The sequence below is a fragment of the Pholis gunnellus genome, assembly GCF_910591455.1.
Source record: "Pholis gunnellus genome assembly, chromosome: 8".
Taxonomy (NCBI): domain Eukaryota; kingdom Metazoa; phylum Chordata; class Actinopteri; order Perciformes; family Pholidae; genus Pholis; species Pholis gunnellus.
The window spans coordinates 11740728-11763991 of record NC_136534.1 but is presented as its reverse complement, the minus strand read 5'-3'; positions in this window follow the sequence as shown (position 1 = coordinate 11763991).

Below are 23264 nucleotides of genomic sequence, written 5' to 3'. Positions count from 1 at the left end.
AACACGCAGCAGCCGCTGTCAAAGGTGAAACTAAGCAGCCAAACTTCACGTTTTACCATTACACTGACATAAATCTATTGCCAAAGTATTTCACAAAGGACTACGTTATTTTGTTTGCCCAGAACAGCAGATTTGATTTACTTACATGTCTGATTGCAGCAATTATAATCAACCAGAGAGCCACACAGATTGGCTGGAATAGGATCAAGGTGCATGTTGGCTCAAACTATATACTTCACTTTCAGCCAACCGCTGGCTTTTAGTACTTGATACAGCCACCAAATGGCCAAACTATACATCATTGTCTTCGTCTCATCCATACGAATATGTGGATACCTCAGAGCACTGTGGGTTTTGGCATTTTCCTAACTGTATAGTTTGGAGCTCTTGTGTCGTATGAATACTGATCAATATTCATTGTGTTCATTACTTCAATGTTTTTGGGGAAATATATCTTATTTTTAACATGGCTATATTCAATTCAATTCAATTGGATGGACAGAAGTGCAATAGATGTCATGTGTAAGGAATGAACAGCATAACAGAATTACAACACATTCAATGCATATGACAGAACCACGGCAGGAGGTGAGAAAGCACAGAGACTCTGGTGAAGAAGCAAAGTCAATAATGCGCGTTAATGGTATAGGTAGTATGAAATAGTAATGTGAGTAATAATAAAATAAATGATATTAGCAGTGGGAGTCAGCAGGGCCATGGCCGGAGGAAGGACCAGGGTCCAGATAGAACCACGATCCATGGAAACCTGTGAGGAGAGAAAGCACAAAGACTCCGGGGAAGAAGCAAAGTCAGTAATGTGCGTTAATGGCATCGGTAATAAAATTGATAGTGTTAATAACAAAAATGGTAGTAGCAGAAGGTGTCAGCAGGCCCATGGCGGGAGGAAGGACCAGGGTCCAGATAAAACTACGATCCATATATATCCATATATATGGAAATAAATTATGTTGTGAAGTAAAACTCCCAGTTAAGAGTAAACATGGAAACAGTAAACATGACCAAAAGACTGAGACCACCTGAGTATATCTTTACAAATTGTATAATATATGTTGCAAATTAGTGTATTTTCATCAAATGTATAGTTCGAGTTGACAAAGAGTAGGCAGTAGTAGTTGCATCGTTGTCTATGGTATCATGATTAAAATGGAGATATTGGCTCTTAAATTTAAATTTTACTCAAGCCGAGAATAAAAGCCTCATTTTTTCCTTCCTTGCTTCTCCGTGTACTCTGAAATGGTAATATAGTTGAGTTTAATTACAATGGATTCATTATCCTTAGCTTCTTACCAAAGGAGACCAGAGCTATTCCTGATACATTTTGGACAAGCTATTTTAGGTGTTTTCTCCCAAGGGATAGGGCTAGAGGTTAGGAGGCTGAGCTAAGGTCACATTTCAGGAACACTTGGCTCACTTTCAGTTGGATTACATTGTATTCTTTTGCAAACTGATGTTTGATACTGCCATTTTGTGGTGCTAGTTTTCAAAAAACAATACGATCAACCATGTAAGGATTCTAGTAACGTCTGTGATTTTGTCCGATTTCGTCATCCTATCCAATATTCCAATATTCAGCAAGTAGATTGCCACCAGAATCTCTGTGATGGAGGTCGACAGCTCTGACATTTAAAACTGAACTGTGTTCTGTTGGGTAGTAAATCACATTCAGGAAGTATATATTTGCACACTCATACCAACAAAATAAAAGTCAGGACTATTTTGCACAAAACATTTGTATTATGTTAGCCGGCCTACTAGCACTGCTGCATTAAAAGACGTGGTGCTTGTGATAGCAGTTTTGCTACTACTACTACTACTATACTTTATCTGATTGTTACTGCTAACACCATTGTAGAGTAATTTAAATATAAATGATTAATACTCACAGGTGTTAATTATGTTTCCTGCCTGTCCCTAACTGTTTTTGTGGTACACAATAGGTGCAATACTTCAAAAGGGTTTCTGTATTGCCGGTTAAAAACTTGAGGTTGTGCTCCCTGTTGCAGGTTGAACCAGTTGAAGTGAGTCTTAAGTGCTCTGCAAAGTGTTTGTGGTTAGTTTGAGGTTACACTGTGCTTTTGCTCCTTTACAATTTAGACACTCTCTCATGAGTGCAACAGCCTGAAATCTGAAATCCACATGCAGGAATCTACCTCTTTATGCATCACAGTGGCAGCTTAAATAACATGTTATAGTTTATTTCTACATCACAAATACACCAAACATTTCTCTGTGAAGTGCGATGGTACAGGTAACCGGGTAAAACTTGAGAGAGTTTTAAAAAGGATTTTTTTTTTTTTTTAAACAATATCATAAACCATTATTCAAAGTAGAAGGCATTTCTACAGAAAATGTGTAGGTTGAGATACTTAATAAGGGACAGAGAGAGGTTTACGTTGAACCAATCTGTTTTGAGTAGTGTGTAAAGCAACAGTGACCTCTATGGTTTGAAAAGGGAACTACAGAATTGGAAGAGAACATGAAGTTTTATGACTTCAATTTGCGCCCAACATTAGATTTCAGAGCTGGTCAAATTCCTCCATTTTTTTTTTCTTATTAGCTACTTTAATTAGAATGTGTAAACAGCTTATATTTGTTTACGTGTATAGAGGGATACTGCATCGCTGTGATCTTGTGCATTTCTCTCTGTTTACATGAAATGTACAGAATGTGGCTCGTCTGTCAGTCTTGTCTGTCCATCTCTCTCTGTCAATCACTGTGTCTTTGTATTTGTGTGTGTGTGTGTGTGTCTGTGTGTGTGTGAGAGAGAGAAAGAGAGAGAGAGAGACTGACTGTCAGACTGTCTGTCTGTCACCACTGATACTTGCTGGAGGGGAAACATTCAGATATTTCTGCTTGACCGTACAGCTGCCCAGCAAGAGACAGCCTCTTTTCCTACTTGGCCCCTCCGCGGACTGCTGTGTGTGTGTGTGTGTGTGTGTGTGTGTGTGTGTGTGTGTGTGTGTGTGTGTGTGTGTGTGTGTGTGTGTGTGAGTCAAAGCAAGACAATGTGTGGCCGGTTGGACAGTGATTTTGGAATCTGTTTCACCCTCAGGTGACTGTCAAGCTGTCAGAAAAGCAGGTTTGTTCCAGCTCGAGATGTACCTCACCATGTTTATATTTGCAGTTATTTTCCCCTTTGAGTGCTAACATCTTGTTGACAACGCTGTACACAGAGAGGTTGGACAGGCAAATAAGTCACACAACTCTCCCGATCTGCAGAAGTATTTCAAGAAGCATGCTAAGGTATCAGAAATCATGTTGTTCTTGGAGCTTTTGTGTTTTTAATGTTTCTTATTTCTGGTAATTTTAGGAGCTGTCTAACTATTTGACTTATTAACACAGACCAAAATTCTACTTAAATAACTATAATGAATAAGACAAAGTAGTTTAATAGAAAAACCTGACAATAAGACAAAGTTGTACAAAGTTATTGTACATTGTCTCTGAAAATTATGACAATGATTTCAGCAAAAGTTCATGCTTAAATCCAAGGAAATGTGGTCAGATTGAAGCGTCAGACCAAAGCACACAGCAGCTGTATAAGCGTTGTATCAGAACCATCCATGTGGTTTATCACTCGACAGATAATAATGAGCCTAGTTTATCGTCGTACACAAGACAATCTACTCTACTCTATGTCTCTTCTCCCTGAGTGAGTGTGCCCTGCTAATCATTCCCCGGATCCCTCCGGCAACAAGGACAAAGTAAAACAAGGCCCCTTTCTCACCTGATTACCTATTATGCTGTCATAACTATATGATAGCTTTTATCCGAGAAAACAGCAACAACAATGACTGAACACAACATTTTGGCATGAATAAAAACAACAAAGACTTTGATTGAACAGCAATCCAAAAATGTCCATTTTCTTTATGATCCAGCATCGTAATGAATGAAAGCATGTGATATTAGTTTGGGGTTTTGTTCAAGCCTGTTATCAAAGAGGAACAACAATGGCAGAGGAAGATGGAACGGGCTTGTGTGAAACAGAAAGTTTTTGTTTTTCAATTTTCAAAGCCTTCCCTGAGAGTCGCTGGGGGAAACAATCGCCCTGACACAGGTCCATTGTTTCTGAGCGGGTATGAATACAACAGGCCTAATGTGTCTGTTGTTTGCGGTTTCTGGCTCTCTGCACTCATCACTTCCCAGAAGATAGGTGATCAAAGATAGAGACAACAGGATGCCGAAGAGATATCACAGAGAATGTGAGGATTTACATCTGCACTCCTCATAAAACCAGAAGCTTTTACAATGGAGCGCTGATGGGCCCGCAAGGACTGAGCAGCACTCTGTGTGTGTGTGTGTGTGTGTGTGTGTGTGTGTGTGTGTGTGTGTGTGTGTGTGCAATGGATTTCCAGCTCCAACTCATCTCCTGTTATTATCCTCTGTGTGAGAAACACCTATGGGAACCTCGGCAGAAAAGCCAATATCAACAATTTCACACAAAGGACCAAATAGCAAAATGATGCTTTGAAAAACCTCTGTCTTGCATGGTAACACATGCATGTGCACAATCCTACATAAGCACACGTACACAAGCACACGACCAGATGCAAGCACATATCACAGAGCACGGAGGGGATTACAATATTTCCCCCCTCAACCAGATTAGACAAAATCAAATTATTTCCCTTCCCTGATGCCAGTTTTCTGCTGTCTAATGCCGGCTTTTCAAACAACACAAGGTTTATTGTGGGCAGCGCATAATGCAGCAGATTTCAAATTCCTGTCAAATGCGGTGGGATAGAATACAGTCGCTCTTCTCGTATTCAGCAGGAGGAGGCCCACGCAGGCCACTTACACTGACTGCAGCTAAGCTGTTTATGTCCCCCATTCAGCAGTTACACAGGCCAGCGAGTGTAAACACAACAGTATCTTTTTAATTGTGCTGTTTCAAGCCTCGCTTCTCTGTCGAATTAGAGAGCGGACCACTCTCTGTCTTTCCCCCAGTCTGGCAGATTAGGGGCCTTGCTGTAAGGAAATGCCGGGGTGGCTCGGTTTGGAGTTGTCACCGAAATCAGCTTAAACTTTGCTCAGCATGCATGGCGAAGAGCGATAACAACCAGATGCTTGTTTGCAGTGCAGAGATGCAAGCGGCAGGGGCGGCTGGGTGAAGGCGTGTGCACGCACGTGTGTGTATGTCCAGCAGACTTTTCTGCTTGTTGTCATCTTATTTGTTAGAACGCTGTAGATAAGGGGAGACAGAGTGAGCAGAAGAGACTGAGATAGGTACTGTGTATGCGTGAGAGTGTGATAGAAAGAGAGACGTTGAGTAGGTGAATCAGTATGTGAGCAACAGATTGTAAAAAAAAGAAGAAGTTTGCATGCAGTTTTAAGTACAGTAAACACGTGGAGGATAAAAGAGCAGTCATAGGGCTCCTGCTGTAAAATGAATCATGTGATTGTTGTGATGAGATTGTTTGACAGTTGACAGTGAGAAGCTCCTAGAATAGGAAGAAAGGAGTCATATAACATAGTCGTTGGCCTGACGCAACCTAAACATTGCGGTTACATGTTACAGTATAGAATTACTGCGCCAACAGCTGCCAACAGCTGCCAACTGTTGCCAACCAGCAAGTTATTATAATGGCTTGATTAATTAATAGTTTCCATGAGGTGTGTCAAGGACAGACTTGTAACAAGTAACATAAAACAGATTAGCATAAAAGAATGGTTTATTCTTTTCCTCATCAAATGTAGAATAAAATACTGGTGTTTCATAGATTGTCAAGTCTTTTGTCCTCCCCCATCTATTGGCTGTTGACAGGACAAAGTCGACTTTGGTGTTCTAAACACTAAATGTGTTTTCTCTATAATTCTTGTTTCAACTAGTTGGTGAAGTTAGGTGGTGCCAGTATTCAGCAGTGCCTAATTTGCTCAGTATTGGGTTTGCAGTAATCATGCACTCGCAGAACAAATTACCCACCTCCAACTTTGCTTCGGACATTCATGTCTTTAAATCTGGGAAAGAATTTGAACTTTTAATCTGCAATCACCTACAAGTGAAATAAGCATTACACTGTCCATCTGCTTATTGACTTTGTAAAACGCAACCGTCCTGATTAAAGATTCAGTGACTGCCCCAAAAAAGTGACAAAGCCAGGAGGAAAGGAGCAAAGGAGGAAGTGGTGTACTGTGTTGTAGATCCACAAGTCTGCATTTTGAAGAGGTTGGGGTGGACTTCAACATGAGACGTTGCTGCTCATCTCTTGTCTCCTGACCTGTCAACATTGGTTTCTTTACCATAACCACGGTCGTTCCCCAACTGTGTGGTTATTATCCTAACTAAGACGTATGTCCCCTAAACTTCACAAAGTTGTTGCTTGACCCTCAAATGAGGCAGTGGAGACACCTTGAATCCGACTAAATGTCTTTCAGGCGTAAGCTGCATTTCTGTTTGAATCAGAAATAATGTAATGTTAGTTCAAATTTGTTTGTAGATTTTTTATGAAAAAGTGACCTACTGGTACCCAAGCATATTACTTGACGTCTTGGTTAAACTTGATACATCGCTGACGTGTTCTCAGAACCCATTTGTCCTATTCAATATAAAATGTATACGAGGTACATTTGTTTCCCCATCCCAACCATTAAAAACTTCTCCTAGATTGGTTGTGATGCATTTTTAATTGTGCCATGTGCTGTTGTAGAATGATCAGCTGGAGTTAAATTTGTTAGGACGGGCAGGTTTTAAAAATTTAAACATTGTCTTTAAAAGACGGGGGCAGGGATATAACACTGGCGGTTGAAATTTGGTCCATATACAGTGAAGGAATTAACCTTTTCTGTATTTAAGAGCTGTGGAGAAGAGACAAGAAAGTCTCTGTCTGTCACCTCTGGCATTCAGGAGAAAAGAGGGGGAGGGGGAGGGGGCGAGTTAAGGAGGAAAGGGAATGAGGAAAGGAGAGAAAGAAGAACAGAAAAGGGGGAAGGGAGGGATGTGAAAGCTCATGAATATTATAATGACAGTCGCTTTATTTTTTATACCATAGGAACATCACACTACGGCCATGCCGTATAAGTTCCCTGACATGAGAGTGGCATGATACTGTACATCCAAAATGAAGACAGGTGTGTGAGAGTGTGTGTGTGTGTGTGTGTGTGTGGGGGTGTGTGTTTGTGTGTACTTCTTCTATCTTAATGAAAACCATTTTAAGCTTTATAACTACATTAAGGACCATTTTTGCAACTGCCAGTTGGACCTGTGTGTTAAGATCACAATTTTAGGATCAGTTCAGATTTCAAGTGTTGGACCTTGTCAAGTACAGTAATAAAACTATGTGGGTGCATGCCAGCATAGTTATAGTACATATTGATGTCTGCAATCTTCCTGTAACACAGTCAATGAGCCATTAACTTTCTATGTGCTTTCATGACTTCTCTGTGTGACTCTCCCAGGTTGCTGAAATCAGAGCTTCATGTGGTTGCAAGTTAAATCTGAGTGTCTGAATTTAAATTCTCACACGGGAGAACTTGAGGCGCGTGTCCATGCTGTTGAGGATGATAGATGTTGACTATAATTGTCAGAAGAGAATGAAGGACAAATAATGAAGTAAAAGCTATTTCAAATTGACACCAATTGGGAAAATGAAGTGTTTCTGGATCTATTTCAATAAAAGGACTTTCATTCTTCAACGAAGTATCTCTGTTCAATAGTTTATGGTTTATGACCATATACCTCCAAAACTAATGACATCACCATCAGCTTAGCTTTGTGTTTACTGCTAATTACCTAATATGAGTATATGCTAACTATTACCAAAATCATACCAATATTAGAACCCATCAGTTATCAGTCTCTGGGGGCAAGGAGCCGTATCTGGTGTAGCCAGCGGATATTCAGACAGAGACTTCCTTTTCCGTGCGTTGTTTACAGTCCGATTATTAACTTGAGATGAGACTGGAGTTGGAGTTGAGAGAAGACGTGTAAGACCGGATTTTTTCACAAGTATCCAGTTTACAAGCTAATTTAAAACCCATAAAAAGCTAAATCATCGTATGCGTTCTGCCTCTTTTGCTCTCCACACGGATTGTTTACCGGCATTCAACCAAAGCCCGCTTGAATCTTGAGTCAATACTCCGCGAACTACAGACGGAAATGCTTTTCATGCCAAAATTTGTTTATCAATATTAATGTTATATTTGCTGAACATCAGCCTGTTAGCATTGTTATTGTGAGCATGTTAGCATGCTGACCTTTGCATTTACATTAGCTCACAGTACCGCTGTGCCTAAGAACATCCTCACGAGCCACTAGCACGGCTGTAGACCCTTGTTGTTGCATTACACTGAAAATAAGATGTATTGTTTGCGAGAAAGGAAATAGTATTTCTCTGAACTCATGATGAGTATATAGACTGTATGGTTCTCTGCCTGTTATATATTTTTTTCTTTGCATTTTACAAATACAAAGGCAAACAACTCAACGGTGCTGTATAGTATGAAGAACTCTGGGAATCACCAAACATTAGGTGGATTCATTTTATTCATTTCAGCTTCTATTATGATCAGGTGCACTATGGCTCCCTGTAAACTGAGTTTAACACATTTAAGTGTCTGAAGCGTAGCTGAGGTCTAAAGTAGTTTGTAGGCCAATGTCTGAGCCTGTAAATGGCATTGTTACATCATTAAAAAGTGAATCTAAATATAAATTTGTACTCAAAGTATCATTGCCTGAATCACACCTGTGAAGATTTCCAAAAGCACCTTCCATTGCCTTGATTTTTAAATGTCGGTCAGGAAAGATGTTTTAAAATACATAAATTCAGCAAAAAAAATGATTTTATATTAATATTTTCAAAGGCAAAGAAAACATCAGGTCTGAAGAGCACTGAGGTGATGCCTATTAATCCTCTTCTATCCGACAGCAGCGTTGGAAAAGGTAGAATTGTGAAATGACAAGCCCCTAAAAAAAGTGAACAAGCACACTTGAACGATTTTGACTACAGCTCCCCTCAACCATGCCTGTGGTTTTGAAAAGGAGGAAAGAATATGGTGAAATCTGTCTGTAGACTGACGCAAAGCCGAGTGGACAGGCAGGTAATAGGAGGGCGAGGCGGGGAGAGAGAGACAGGCATGGAGCAATCATGAAAATGAATGCAAATGGAGGCAAGGGCAGCCATGGGAGGTCCAGGAGCATGAAGACGGGTGTACTTAAAAAAGATCTGTTCAAAGGGCACTGACAGCCTTACCCTCACAAGATACAAACGAATGGGTTTAAAATACTGGACAACTTGGTATAAGTATACAGACATACTTTAACAGTTTCAAAAACATAAGTAAGTGTTCAGATTTGTGAAATTAAACATTTCTCCAGGTGCGCTAAAGCCTAATCAAGTCAAATATCTGTATATATATATGTGTACATACATATATATATATATATATATATATATATATATATATATATATATATACACACACACATTTGGATGGACAAAAAAACATGCAATCTTGTAAAACAGCGCCACTTTGATGATAACTAAACTCAGCTCTGATGCAAATAGACTTGACAAACGTTTATTATAGAGCTACTGTATTGATAGGATTGTATTGTGCAGGTGTTTCTGTTATGTGTGCTGCTGTGTACTGACATCTTCAGCTTGAATAAAACTGACAATCATCACACTTAGTGTGATAGTTTACGACCTGCACATTGCAATCGAGATACAAATGAAAGGCAGCCTTGTTTGTGGTTGATTAGTTCTTTAGAGTTTGGTGACTTTCCGGATAACTTTGAAGATAAGGTTGGCAGGGGCTCCTGATGAAGTGTGGGCAAAACTGCATACATAATTCCTCTGTCTCTTTACCGCTCACTTATTTGCCCTCTTTCCCTGCACCACAGGTTCTGGCCTTCCTGCAGCTTTGAACATCTCAGCTTGTGGTTCCAGATTAATAAAACAGGAAATTAATGAATTTTGGATGAAATCCTCCCAGTTGGGGGCAGGTTGCGCCTCATTAAGGCCTGTATTATTGATCAGATTGAAAACCTCCAGTACCTCTGGAACCAAACTGTTATAACCAGGCACCCACCTCCCCCTCCCCCATAAAGAATGCTAATTGCATGGAGGTAAAGGATTAATAGCTAATTGAGCATATTTTCAGACAAATCATCATCATGACTTGACACTAAAACGAATGTCTTTAATATGCATGGGCCCTGTCACACACAGTTAGCTTGGTAATATTATGGGCAAGATTTAGAGATCTAGACAAATAAATATACCTCTCGCATTACTGCTGAATAAGGCATGTAAATGTATACTGGAATGAGTCATATATTCAGCAATGTTTCCATTCTTATCTGAGAAGCAATCAGCTGATGTGAAAAGAATGAAAAGAATACAGGAAATCTAAAAGTGTGAAATCTCCAATTGAGTCTCCCCAAAGTTGTTGTTCTAATTTAGTTAATTAAAAAATGAATATGAAAAATATCAACTGGGTTTAAATACAGAATTCCTTCACTTCAATAACAATGCTAGCAGGGCTACAAAGGTCTTCCTCTGTGTGACAACTGCGCTGCATCATGCGGTTCCATTTGTTTTCTCTTTGGTGACCACATTTCTTTTCTCTTCAGCAGCTTGCCATGAAAAATTAAATGGATGCTAAGTGACTAATGCATTTTCTCAGTCATGTGTTGAAACAATAAAAAATTAACAATAGAAATAATTAATTTTGATTGGTGCCTACGGTACTAAAAAACTTGTGTTGTCGCCTTATAAGTAATTCATATCTCATGCAAATTCTCCTCCTGACTTACATGCAAAATAATGTTGCTTCCATGTTATATAAATTCTGAAAGACTTTTAACTTATGTTCCGGCATGTTGTGATTACAATATGCCCCCATGCACCTCAGCCTGCCTGCAAATTTTATTTGCTTTTATTTTGAAGTTCCACCCGCTCATCTAATATGCATTTAACCAGAGGTAAACATGCAGCCCAAGCAAGATTTCATTTTGTAACTATTAATTCTTACCTTTCTCCGTGGCATGGCTCATTGTCACAACTATTGTAAACATCTCTCCTTTTGTTTTGTTGTCTGCTACTTGGCATATCGCTACTAGCGCTGCATGCCTCAGATTTAACTGTCATTTAGGCTAATGCAGCATCCAGTTCTACTTGTTTACATGATGTAAGCCTGACTACTACCACTGTGGCAACATTAGTTTATTTGTTTCCGCAAGTGATTCAACAAATAGATCCGATGTTACCGCGATACCTACTGTACAGTACAAGTTTGAGTAAGCGTCTTTACAAGAGCAACAGAGATCCTAATTACATCGAGTCAAAGTGATTGGTTTGCTATTACAGTTGACTGAAAGTTAATATGGTCACGATTTGAGCTGCAGACCAAGCTTTTAAGGTGTGTTCTTTCACTGCTGGGTATAACACTAGAATTGGATGAAATTGACCATTTTTGCATTCACGACTTGAGTTTAATACACTGGCCACAGAGGAATTCCCCAAGTAAATGAAGCTATAGTATGCTATCGCCACAAGAACGGCATGTTCTGTTCTTGCTGTTTTATGCACTGTATGTTTCATGTCACAGGTTCCAGGTGTTCAGAGCAGTCACATTGTATTCATGTATTAACCGTATTTGTACAGAAACAATGAATTCCACACCACATATAAATGATTGTGAACATATTTAAGTGTGTATAAATAATCGATGATTTGGTTAACCCTCTTTAACTTATCTCTCCTGGACAGGTAAACAAAGGACAATACAAAGAACATTCCGTTACAACATAACAATTACATACATATCCCCTCAGCCCTGCCTCCGCCCAACCAACACTCACAAGTAAAGTTCTTCCTGTAAACACTGTTGAGTACACACACACTCACACGCACACACACACTCCTCTCTGCCCCTTACAAACCCCTTGTTGTCCCCGCATGGCATCTTGCTGAATGAGTGAATCCATCCTGACAACAAATGGGATATAAGACAAAGAATATGTTTCCCTTCACTCCCCGTATTACTAATAGATAGACTGTTGGGTTGCATAGCATAAATACTTTAACCACGTCGCCTCCATTTGTAACTGTGTGGCCCAAACAGATTCAAACAGGAACATATGAAATATAAATTGCCATTTTATAATGGCCCTTTGGGTGTGTGTGTGTGTGTGTGTGTGTGTGTGTTGCATTGTCGTGATGCTCTGCAGGGACTCCCCAGCCTTTGTAGACAAAGTAAATTGAAGAGGAAGAGAGACCAAGCTTTTCTGTGGGGATTTGAGATGCGTTGCATGCAGCTGTAGTAGGTCAATGCAGGGAATTTAAATTGAATCCAGTAACTTTTCTGCCCTAATTACCCCCCCAAATACACAGACACACACACTTAACCCTTTAAAACAAAATGTACATCCTAAAATGTGGTTAATCCATCTTTTTATTTATAAATTATAGAAACAACAAACAGTGAAAGTCAATGAGAATCTACTACAATTGAAGTGAATGTGACTATTGTGCTGTCATTATCTTAATATTTTTTTTATTTATTATTGTTGAGACGATGGTTTTAAGTATTATTGTCTTAAATTGCATGATATTGTAAGATATCCCTGTTATTTTGTGCACACCCTATATTAATTTGTGCATGACATTCAAATCTGTACATCAGAAAGCAATACAAAGGCAAAATAATAAAAACTAAAGTAAAAAAAAAAGAAAAAACACAAGAGGAAACCTAGTTAGCTGAGCAAATGCACAGAGCACGTTGACCAGAAGCAACATGGTTTCTTGGAGCTTGTACTACACTCCTGTTGGACATCATGTCAATCCTGGGATGATCCATCACTCTGAGGAACACACACACACTAGCATCTCCGGCTCCAGATCTGTCATTGCGCCGGCTGTAAAACATCTTGTCCGTCTAACACATACACCAGAGCTAAATTGCTGTACTACATCTTAAATCAAGAGTCCATCATTGTACTTGGTGAAGTACATCTACTCTCTCTTGTTACAAAGCTACGGCTGCAAACTGAGGCAATTATAGCTGCATGGATTTTACACATAAACCCACACACACTCAAAGAAAATGTTATACGACTTGATTATATGGACATAATGCATCTACACACACCGTTACACGGTGACTTAAATACACAAACATATATAGCACAAGTGAATATATTTGTACTGACATTTTGATCATTTTTTTCATGATTATGTATTTAAAGAAACCAACATTGGTGGTCTGAGATGGGACACAAACCCTTGTCTACAGTGTCAAAGTCAAAGACATTGTACATAATTCTGCTCTCTCAATGATGGAGTTGCATGTAAATGTTGGCCTTCAGAATCATCCTGTTGTTTGCTCTGCATATGTTGTGTAAAAGAGTAAGGTGGAATTCCTCTACTGTCTTAATGCTTTCATCACCTTATAACTTGTTGTTTTTTTTCCCATAATTTATTTCCACTGCGTTTTGAAAACAAGATGTCACCGCTGAAACCTTACCCAACACAGCCATGCAATCCAAATCCCAACTTTTCACCAACTCCCAGATGGAACCAGCTTGAGCTCCTTCTTCAGTGAGGAAACTCAGGGTGAGACAACTGAACAGCAGCCCATCTGAAAACTGAAGGTTTCTGAATAACACTGGTGTTGAAAACATTCAGAACATTGGGTTAATACAAGGGACACAAATAATTAAGTGAGGGGAAGTGGTAAAGAGACGAGGAGTCAAAAAGACCTCAGCAAGAAAGAAGGAGAAATCGGGCAGCGAGGAAGAGAAAGAGATGGAGAAAACAAGAGGCAGTAGGAGTAAAGCCTGTCCATCCAGCTCATGATTACCAGTTCAGATAGCACTGGCAACCTTTGATTTAGAGATAATCTCCTTATCCTCTCCTTTGTGATAAGTGGACATTGGATCTATCTGGAGTGACTCACTGCTGCTCTATGTCTGTCTGCCTGATTGCCTTGTCTGACACACACACATCCATCCACTCATGCACGCAAAGTCTGGACACGCATATACATATTGGTGAGGGTCAATATCAGGTTTTCAGCAAAGACACACAGTTTGCACTGTTTCTCTCGTTCCCTGCTCTCTCTCTTTCTCTCTCTCTCTCTCTCACACACACACATACAGCTACACACTCACACACAGACAAACACACAGGTCTGGTTGAGCACCTAGGGGATGGATAGCACCACATTTAAACACTTAACAGACCAACTTGCTGTCTTAATGTATCTCAGACTCTTCCTCTCCACCCTGCAGCTGCTGTGAGAGATAGACAGATACTGCAGCTGTTTCTACTAATGGATCAAAAGACAAATGGCTCTTTAAAAGGGATAGCTACCCCCACATGGGTGGTGTGTCTTGAGGAGATAATTATATGACATATTCTTTGTCTGGTGATCTCTATCATATGCTATTTTTTTTTTACTAGCTCAGCTGAAAATGTATCCTGCAACTGCAGCAGTGCAATGTATCACATTGTGTACTACATGTTTTATGATTTTCTGTGCCCAGTGATTTTGTCATAGTCAGCTGTCACCATGAACAGCTAAGAAAGATGACGCCGATTTCAGATTGGTACAAGTGACATTTTTTATTACCACAAAAGCAGCTTTACTTCCCAGACAGGTTTAGTTAAATCATGAACTTCTTTTCTAATGATTGGAACTGTCATTTCACAGCGGAGCGAGATGAAGTATGAAGGAGCGAGAGGTAGTAAGTCTCTTCCTCCTTTCTCACAGGTGCTCAAAAATGCACACTTTAGTATATAATATTGACTATGGCCTGCTTTTACAGCTGTTGACTGTCCTGTGCCATGCTGGCATCTTAGTCAAATGTATTTGAAAATGCATGATGGTGAATCAGCCCCAAACATCTGATTAACAAATATTAAACACTGGCCTAAACACAGTGACTCATGTAGAGAGAGGGTCTGGGGTATGCAGACATGGCTTTGTATGAGTAAACTGAGAAGTGAGAAGTGTTCAAAGTTTCCATTGTTGTGAGTGTAAGCCTTATTTACTGTGACTGTGACTGTCTCACCAGCTAAGGTGAATTCATACAATATAGAAACACCAGTACTGTTGTTTCATCTATTTAGAGTGGGGAAATGAGGGGGGGGGGGGGGAGAGAGAGCGAGCGAAAGAGAGAGAAAAAGAGAGAGCGAGAGAATTAAACCATTCGTCAAATGTTATTAATGACTCGACCATATGCATGTGCTGGATAATTAACCATTCACAGGTGAATGTAACCGATAGGCGCCTTGCTTTCTCTGCAGCGAATCGAATGAACTTCGATAACATCAATGGCATCCCTCCTTTTTTACTGCACTCATTCATTCTGCTCTTTTTTTTCCATTGTGTTGTCCGCAGGATGCTGGTGTCCCCTTGGTTATCAAACTATCGCCAAAATTTGCCCATCTATCGAGGCAAAGAGAGCAAAGGAGGGCAGAAAGAAGCAGAGAGGGAAGAGCCTAATTACTTTAGCCTGTTCCACTGTCAGGTCATTAATAAAACCTAGTTATCTTCCAGTGACGCCCAGCAAGCAGCCCCCCTCAGCCATATCTTAGTCTTATCTACTATAAAAAATATTTGGGATTTTTTGTCTGTGAAAATAATTCAAGATTTTTGTCTGGGTTGGATATTAAGAAAGAGAAAAAAAACATACCAGCCATGCCAGAGATATTCTTGGAATAATGGAAAAGTCCCTCTAAATGTGTGTGCTAGTGTCTGTATGTTTCCGTGTGCATGTCTACACGCACGTGTGTGTTCCAGTTGGATAAATGTGCAAGAATTACACGAGCTTCGGCTTCATAAACATTGATGGATCTGGGCAACCTGCAAATGCAGATAAGGGCTGTGGAAAAATCACTGGGGCAGGTTTTTACTTCTTGGCCAATGTATATTTAAAAAGAGTATGCTATAGGTTACATTTGCATTACTTATTCCTTTGCCCACATACATCAATGACAAGCAGAGAAAAATGAATAGTCAATAACAGCGTGGCGGGGTTGTCCCACGGAGTCCTGACGTGCATATTTTACACCCACCTCTATCAAATAGAAATAGTTAGGTGATATTGAATTCATTTCCTGTAGTGTAACCTCTTTGGCCTGGTTGCTCGGGAGTCTGGTAGATAGAAAACAGAGCGCAGAGTTTGTAAATCAGGTTGCAAACATGGAGCAACACAGTTTTTTACCTGCTATCATCCGTCTAGCTACAAAACTGGGACTAAGTCCACATTTTTTACATCCTCGGACAGCTGTATACAATCTGGCAAACTGCTCCCTGGAGTAGCAAGGACTGGGTTTGGGCGCGTTAGAAACAGCCTTCAGTATGGTATTAGTATTGTGATAAAACATTGAAATTGAAAGTTTAGTTTAATTATGTTGAGTTCATTGAGGCACATTTTTTGGGTGTGTGTCAACAAAATAAGATTGTTCCAACTCATCTATCTGGCTTGAGTTTCCCATACCCTGTTCTTCAGGTATCACATTTAGACACACAAAATGTGTGTCCGCATATGTTACAGTATGTTCCTATGCTTTCAGATACAACCCATAATACCCATCCATTATCTTTGTCTCCCCCCTCTGATGACAGGTTGTTTCCAGCTGCTTTGAAACAGTAGTGCCCTCAGCTGTGCACAGGTCTCTGATCACACAAGAGATGTATTCAGGAAGGAAATTGAATGGATAACTGGATATGGATTATAAAAGATGCTGCCCACTCAAAATATCCCATCCAAAGCATTCCACTGTAACTCAACTCAGCACGGCAGGGAGGGGGAGTGGAGAGTTCAAATAAAGTGTCAGCAGGAAACATGAGCAGGTGTCTCCTGATGTTCACTGGGGAAGGATAAACTATATTCAGTCTAAGCCAAGTCATTAAACTGTTTATATGTAGTATTTAGAAGCAGCAAATAAACCCTATTTGTTAGCAAAAAATGTAAATGTAATGTAGTCATGAATGGAAGATAATCACATAATCACTGGTGATACTGTATTTTTTTTTTATCTGCTTCCCTGTGTAACCTTTGTATGTTTCCGGAATCAGTATTTTAACTGTTTTGATATGTTTTGACAAATGTGGTGTACTTTGTGTTGTTATACTTACATTTTGGTCACTTTATAATTGCCCTTGATGACTAGAGTAGACTTTAAAGGATTTTATCTTTTAGGTTTACTGAAAGAATGGTACCAGTGGCTCAGCAGCCCATTACATCTTCATTGAAATGTGTTTTCTTTACATTACCTAATACATTTCCTTTGGAACAAAGGAAAGTTGTCATCATTATAACTATTCACTGGCCCTGCTAACAAATGAATAATACATTAAATATAATTCATAACAATGGCAGCCCGTATGGCAGATTGATTCAGCAAAAGAAAGTATTCTGCAAATGTCAATTGGATTATGGAAAGTAAAATACAAGTAACGCTTCATGTTAAGGACCTTAAGTATAAGTTGATAGGTAACAAGTCCTTTATAAGTCCTAATAAGATGCTTATTATTATTATTATTATTATTATTATTATGTATTCACAAGACTATAAAACAAGAAACATGTTAATACATTAATAGAATCCTTTTTTAAAGTTAGTTAGAAGTGTTTTATAATTTAATAATAGCAATACAAACATTTATTGAGTTTGAATAACTTTGTGTTAAACCTCTTCTGGGCTTTTTGTTGCTTTATTAAGATTATTGCATACTTTATCAGCATTTACTTTCAGTTAACAATGCACTTATTAACAGCTCACTATGTTATTGCTGGTACATAATCTAGAGCTAGAATAGACCCTTATTAAGATTTAAAAAATAACTTTATTATGCAATTTGAACGAGGACGCAGTCTTAGTACATCTTATAAGGACTTATAATGGCAGTATCATAAACTAACACTTATTACAAGAAGCGTTACTAAAGTAAGCTGTTAAGGTGAGCAAACATACCTAGGAACTGCATGCATAAGGAACAATCTTGCACCTCATCATTTATATTCAGTGCCAATGAGGGAAACAGCGTGCCCTGTAGCGAAGCGGAGAACAAAATAAAATAAAGAAAAGGTGCGGTGGCTATATTTCATTTTTGAGGATGGAGAATTGATTTGACTTTAGTAGTTTACATACTTTCTCATTGAATTACACATTCTTCATTCATTAATACTAACGTTGTCAGATTCCAGTTCCAGACCAGTACCCTCACATCAATCAGTATCAACAGCACTGTATTGTAAGTATTGGGCTAACAAATGTAAAACCACCATTTTCCCACAAATGCATGTCAATTAACAGTGTATCCAGAGCACTAATGAAATTGAATGTATCCTTAAAGAACCCAGAGACAACACATACTCCAAACTCTGTGTTTGGGCATGACAAAAGAACATGTTTTAGAAATAAAGATTGCATATGCTCTTTGTTTATCTTATGGCCCACTAGATAAAGTCAACATCACAGCTGGCGCACTGAGCTGGATTCAATCACACTGCTTTCACCTAATATCCCCCACCACACACACACACACACACGTAACCCACCCCCTATGATTCAGGGTCAGCCATGCCCATCTCCTCTGCTCTGCATTTAGGACTCATGAATAAGTAATGACATCTCTCATCACCTCAGAGCACTGACAGTCAGGCCAAGAGCTTTCATCTGCTCAAGCCCGTGTTCAATGTTAATGTTTTTCTTCCTTCCTGATCATGTGACAGACAAGCAGCTGACCCGAAACCACCATAAACAGTAGCAACCTGTAAGTGCATGACGGTGAGGAAATGGAAATATCAAGCGACATTACTTGAGTTTGATTTTAAAGTCATTACTCAGGCAGGGTCAGCACTCAAGTTTGCAAACTGTTTCCAGTACTAACATTTACTTCTTAAATATTCTACTATATTTTTTAAGCAATTCTACAGTTATATGTAGTTTGGTAATTTAAATACAGGCTGTTTCTGCCATGAACTAGAATGAAAAGAGAGTCAATAAAGAAAAATGCCTTAAGTGAGGAGAAGAATGAGGTTGCTCTCAGGCCACTGGAAACAAACACAGATACAGTTAATTCAATAAAAACACAAAGGCAACAACACCTTTCTCCTATGTTCATTGACAGTTAAGACCAGCCTGGCAGTCAGTCCCAGAATGATCAATTAGATAAACAGATGTTCAAATCACTATCAACAGGGCTTGGGGAAAACACCACAGCAATGACCATTAATAACCGAAGGAGAAATCACCAGAAATAAAGATTTTGCAGAGTTTGAAAAAAAAAAAAAAGACAGAAATAGGTAAATGGTCTATCAGATGTCTTATAGAACTTTCTTGTAAACGGTGTCAACACATGTCTGCCGTGAGAAAGGTCTATTGGTGAGTGCCATCATCAGCTCATTGCTCATGACTCAGATCACTATAAATCTTAAAATTAGTAAGCAGTCCATGCAGTAGTTTCCTTGGTTTTCTCTATGAATTTTTGTATCAAGTAAACATTTCATCTTATGGCAGAAACAACAAGTGTCTGTTTACATTTAGTGTTACTCACTGAAATACATCGAGTGTGTCCTTGAAGGCCATCAAATGCGTTGAATGCATTTCCTTCTCTTTGCAAAACAGATTTTTCTCAAGTTTGAAACTTATGTTTACTTATTAGTCGTCCTCTTCTTCCCTGCTTTTTGCTAACACATTTCTGCGTGTCTTGGTGCATTATCCCCACCTGTAGATGAGTGGAACTGTGTAAAACTATTAGCTAGAATGTGTATCGTGTCCACTGCATGCATCCTCAATCAAACAAAACAGGGACCTACCTAAAGAAAAAAGTGCTCAATAGCTGCTAATGGGGAGAAACTCGACACGGTACCGTTTGGTTATGGCTCAGGAAAGATTGTGGTTTTGGTTAAACACCAAAAAAAGTCAATGCCTCCTGTGTCTACACCACAATCTTCACCATATCTCCCACCAGACCTGGACCTATTTTGTAGTAGCCTACAATGCACTGTGAGTATTTCCACTACTGGTCTGTTGATTCATCTTAAATGTTACAGCGGTGATGTATTTTCACCAGTAGATTTATTGATGTGTGCAACAACTAATTTTTTATTGTGGTTTGGCTCCAGTACATGTTTTTTGTCCTTTTGAAATATGGTTAAACATGTAGTGATGGATTTGCCTTGAAGATATGTTTTAGGCAGTAGTAACTAATAATATCAATGACACCTCATCCATTCTCTCTCTCTCTCTCTCTCTCTCTCTCTCTCTCTCTCTCTCTCTCTCTCTTTCTCTTTCTCTCTCTCTTTCTCTCTCTCTCTCTCTCACTCTCTCCCCCCTTTCGTTTAAATGTCCTCCTCTTTTGTCATTTTTTAAGAGGTTGGCCGGTGCCCTTCCCTCCCCACCCTCCCCCCTCACTTTTGCATATTCATTTCATGTTAAATTGATGGATTAAGTTATCCCTGGCTCAAAATCAATCGTGGCTTGCTATGCCTTATTCCTTTACACTGGACCGCTACCCAGAGAGAGAGAGAGAGAGAGAGAGAGACTGGGAGAGAGAGAATGCATTGAGACACTGATAAGACTCAGTCCCATTATATGTCATTTTAAACAAAGAAGCAAAGCAGCCTGTGGAGACTCCCTATCAGCTATTAAACAGAGACGTAGCATGCAGCCTGAGATTGATGATTAGCATTTTCTCCTGGTAGAATAAAGATGCCGGCCTGGACCAGCGATAACTGGAGAGAGTAACAGGAAATGCTTCCCCTTTTCTCCCCTCTTTTCCTCCTTTTTCTTTTAGTATTGTCTTGATACCATGAATATCCATATCCATAAATGAATAGTTCTGTCTCTTTTTTCGTCCAGTCTCTTCTTCCAACTTACTCTCATTTTCTCCCTCTCCCATCACTCTCTTGACACCCTTGCTTCTCTCTCTCCCTCTCTCTTTACCAAGGCAAATAAATGCACAGGCAGTGTTGCTGTTCCTTTGTCTTTGCGTCCTTGTGTAATCTGTTAGGAGTGGACAACATGGAATCCCTCATGTCACAGCCGGAGACTTGTAAGTTCTGGCCAGATACAAGGCAGAATGACACAGAATGAAAGCGGGGTAAAAGGGGGGATTTAAGTAACAGTTTGATAGGAGCGTGTAAGGCCATTGTTTTCTTTGCTGCAAGACCAGTGTCAACCATTGTGCTGGGACAGTTTAAACACCATGTAAGGGCTGCGAGACAGCTGGGTTTTAGATATAGAGAAAGGATGTTTCTGCTTGATAATCTGTCCGCTGTTGAATGCCGTTGAATGCCGCCACATTGGAAAATTACATTCACTCTTCAAAACTGCATAAAATCCTCCCATACATTTTTTTTTTATTTTTATCCTTTACAAAACTCTTTTGAGAGGTTTTTCAAGAATAATCTTTTTCTTTCTCGTAATTACAAGTTGTGGAACGTGTCATCTCAAGTCACCAGAGTCAAATGCGCATTGACCTTCACATCTTTGCTTTCCTCTGCAGTCTGCTTTGAGTTTTGTCTCCATTTAATTCTTTCTATGATGGACAAATGCATTTTTTCTCAATTATGCAAGGCAAACATTATTTGGGCTTTAATTAAACCACTATGTCTATTACTTTATGACACTCAATAAGATTTAGTTTGTATGTTTTAATTCTGTTCCTGGAATTAGTTTTTATGTTATTTATTTCATGTTTTTTTATGCTATTATTCCACTGAATTCTGCTCTCTTCAGGAGTCAACTCCGAGAGTCAGAAAATAATATGGTACAAGCAGATACCTATTGAATTCATGTAAAAAGTGAAACTGTTGGAAAATCTCTATTGAGGTGTAAAAGTAAACAGATAAAAGCTGTAGGTTGGTGTAGTTGTGTGGTCTACAGGTTAGGAAAGTTTATCAGGCTTGTGATGTCTCTCCAACATTCCAATCTGATTTCTTCTCGACCCCTAATGTTTTACTAAAAACAACCAAACTTTGCTGATAGTCTCAAAAACCTTCTGACTTGTGCATTTTCATAACCCTCCAGATGGTGACATCTCAGTCAATTTCACTTATTGACCAATATTTGAATTCCTTTTTCAATCCCACTGTTATCCATAATAGATTCATATTGATTTCTAACCTTTTTTAAAGTCCCCCAATATCTGCAGTCACCTCCACATTTGCAATGCATGCTTGTTCACCTATCAAGCACTCCACGTTTCATGTTTTAAACTTCATGGCAAATTTCAAACTACATATATAACTATATGATTGTTTCTTTATTTTTCTGAATGCAGCAGCCTATACAGATCTGTAAAGTAACATTACAAACATGGTCAGTATATGGTACTGCAGTTCTGAGATAGTCCAGATTAATCCTTGGTTCTTTGAAGCTACAAATTGCTGCTTGTGGCCATGTACTGCTCTGTATGTCATTGTTACCCATATGTGACCTTCTGAAATCAAGAGAAATTCTGGAATGAAATTGTTAACACTGCACAAATTCAAACTCAAATTAAGTGTAGCCAATCACACAATACTTTGAGTCAGGATAGCTAATCACGTGATTCTGCAAAACTGTCATAACCAACCAAACTGTATGCCATAAGGGGAAACATTTCACCTGCCATACCAGTATTTATTTTAACCACATTGTTTTAGTTGATATCAGATTTCACATTGTCACAACACACAAAATACATGAAGGGCACATATACTGTAAATATACATAAACACACTTATAAAACCCTGCTTGTTCGCCATGCAGGGACATAGAAAAATTAAATAATGTCCACAAATTTATTGTGTATATTTGTGCAGTACACATGCAGTAGTAACACATATACATACACACGTTTATGCAGATGTAGATGTCAACACACACTGAGAGACACAATGTTTGTCTTGTGGTCCTCCCAGTGGTCTTCCCAAGTGGTCAAAAGAACATCACTAGAGCTCCTCCACTTGCTCATAGCTATGTACTGCAACAAACAAAATCATGTGTGACACATCCCACATTGTAGCAGCTGACAACCCATACATACATGTGTCTATTAAGAAATAACTATTTAAAAATAGGTAAAGAAAAACTATACTACTATACTATGTAGTTTAAAAGAAGATTCTAAGCTACCTTGTACACAAATATATTGCTTTAGAAAATATATATATATGCACCTCAATATAGATACAAAACATGAAGACGTCACTAAACAAAACAACTCCAATGGTCATCTTTGGATGTTGCATTAAATCAAGATAATTTGGCAGAAATTAACATTTCTACAAAAAAACG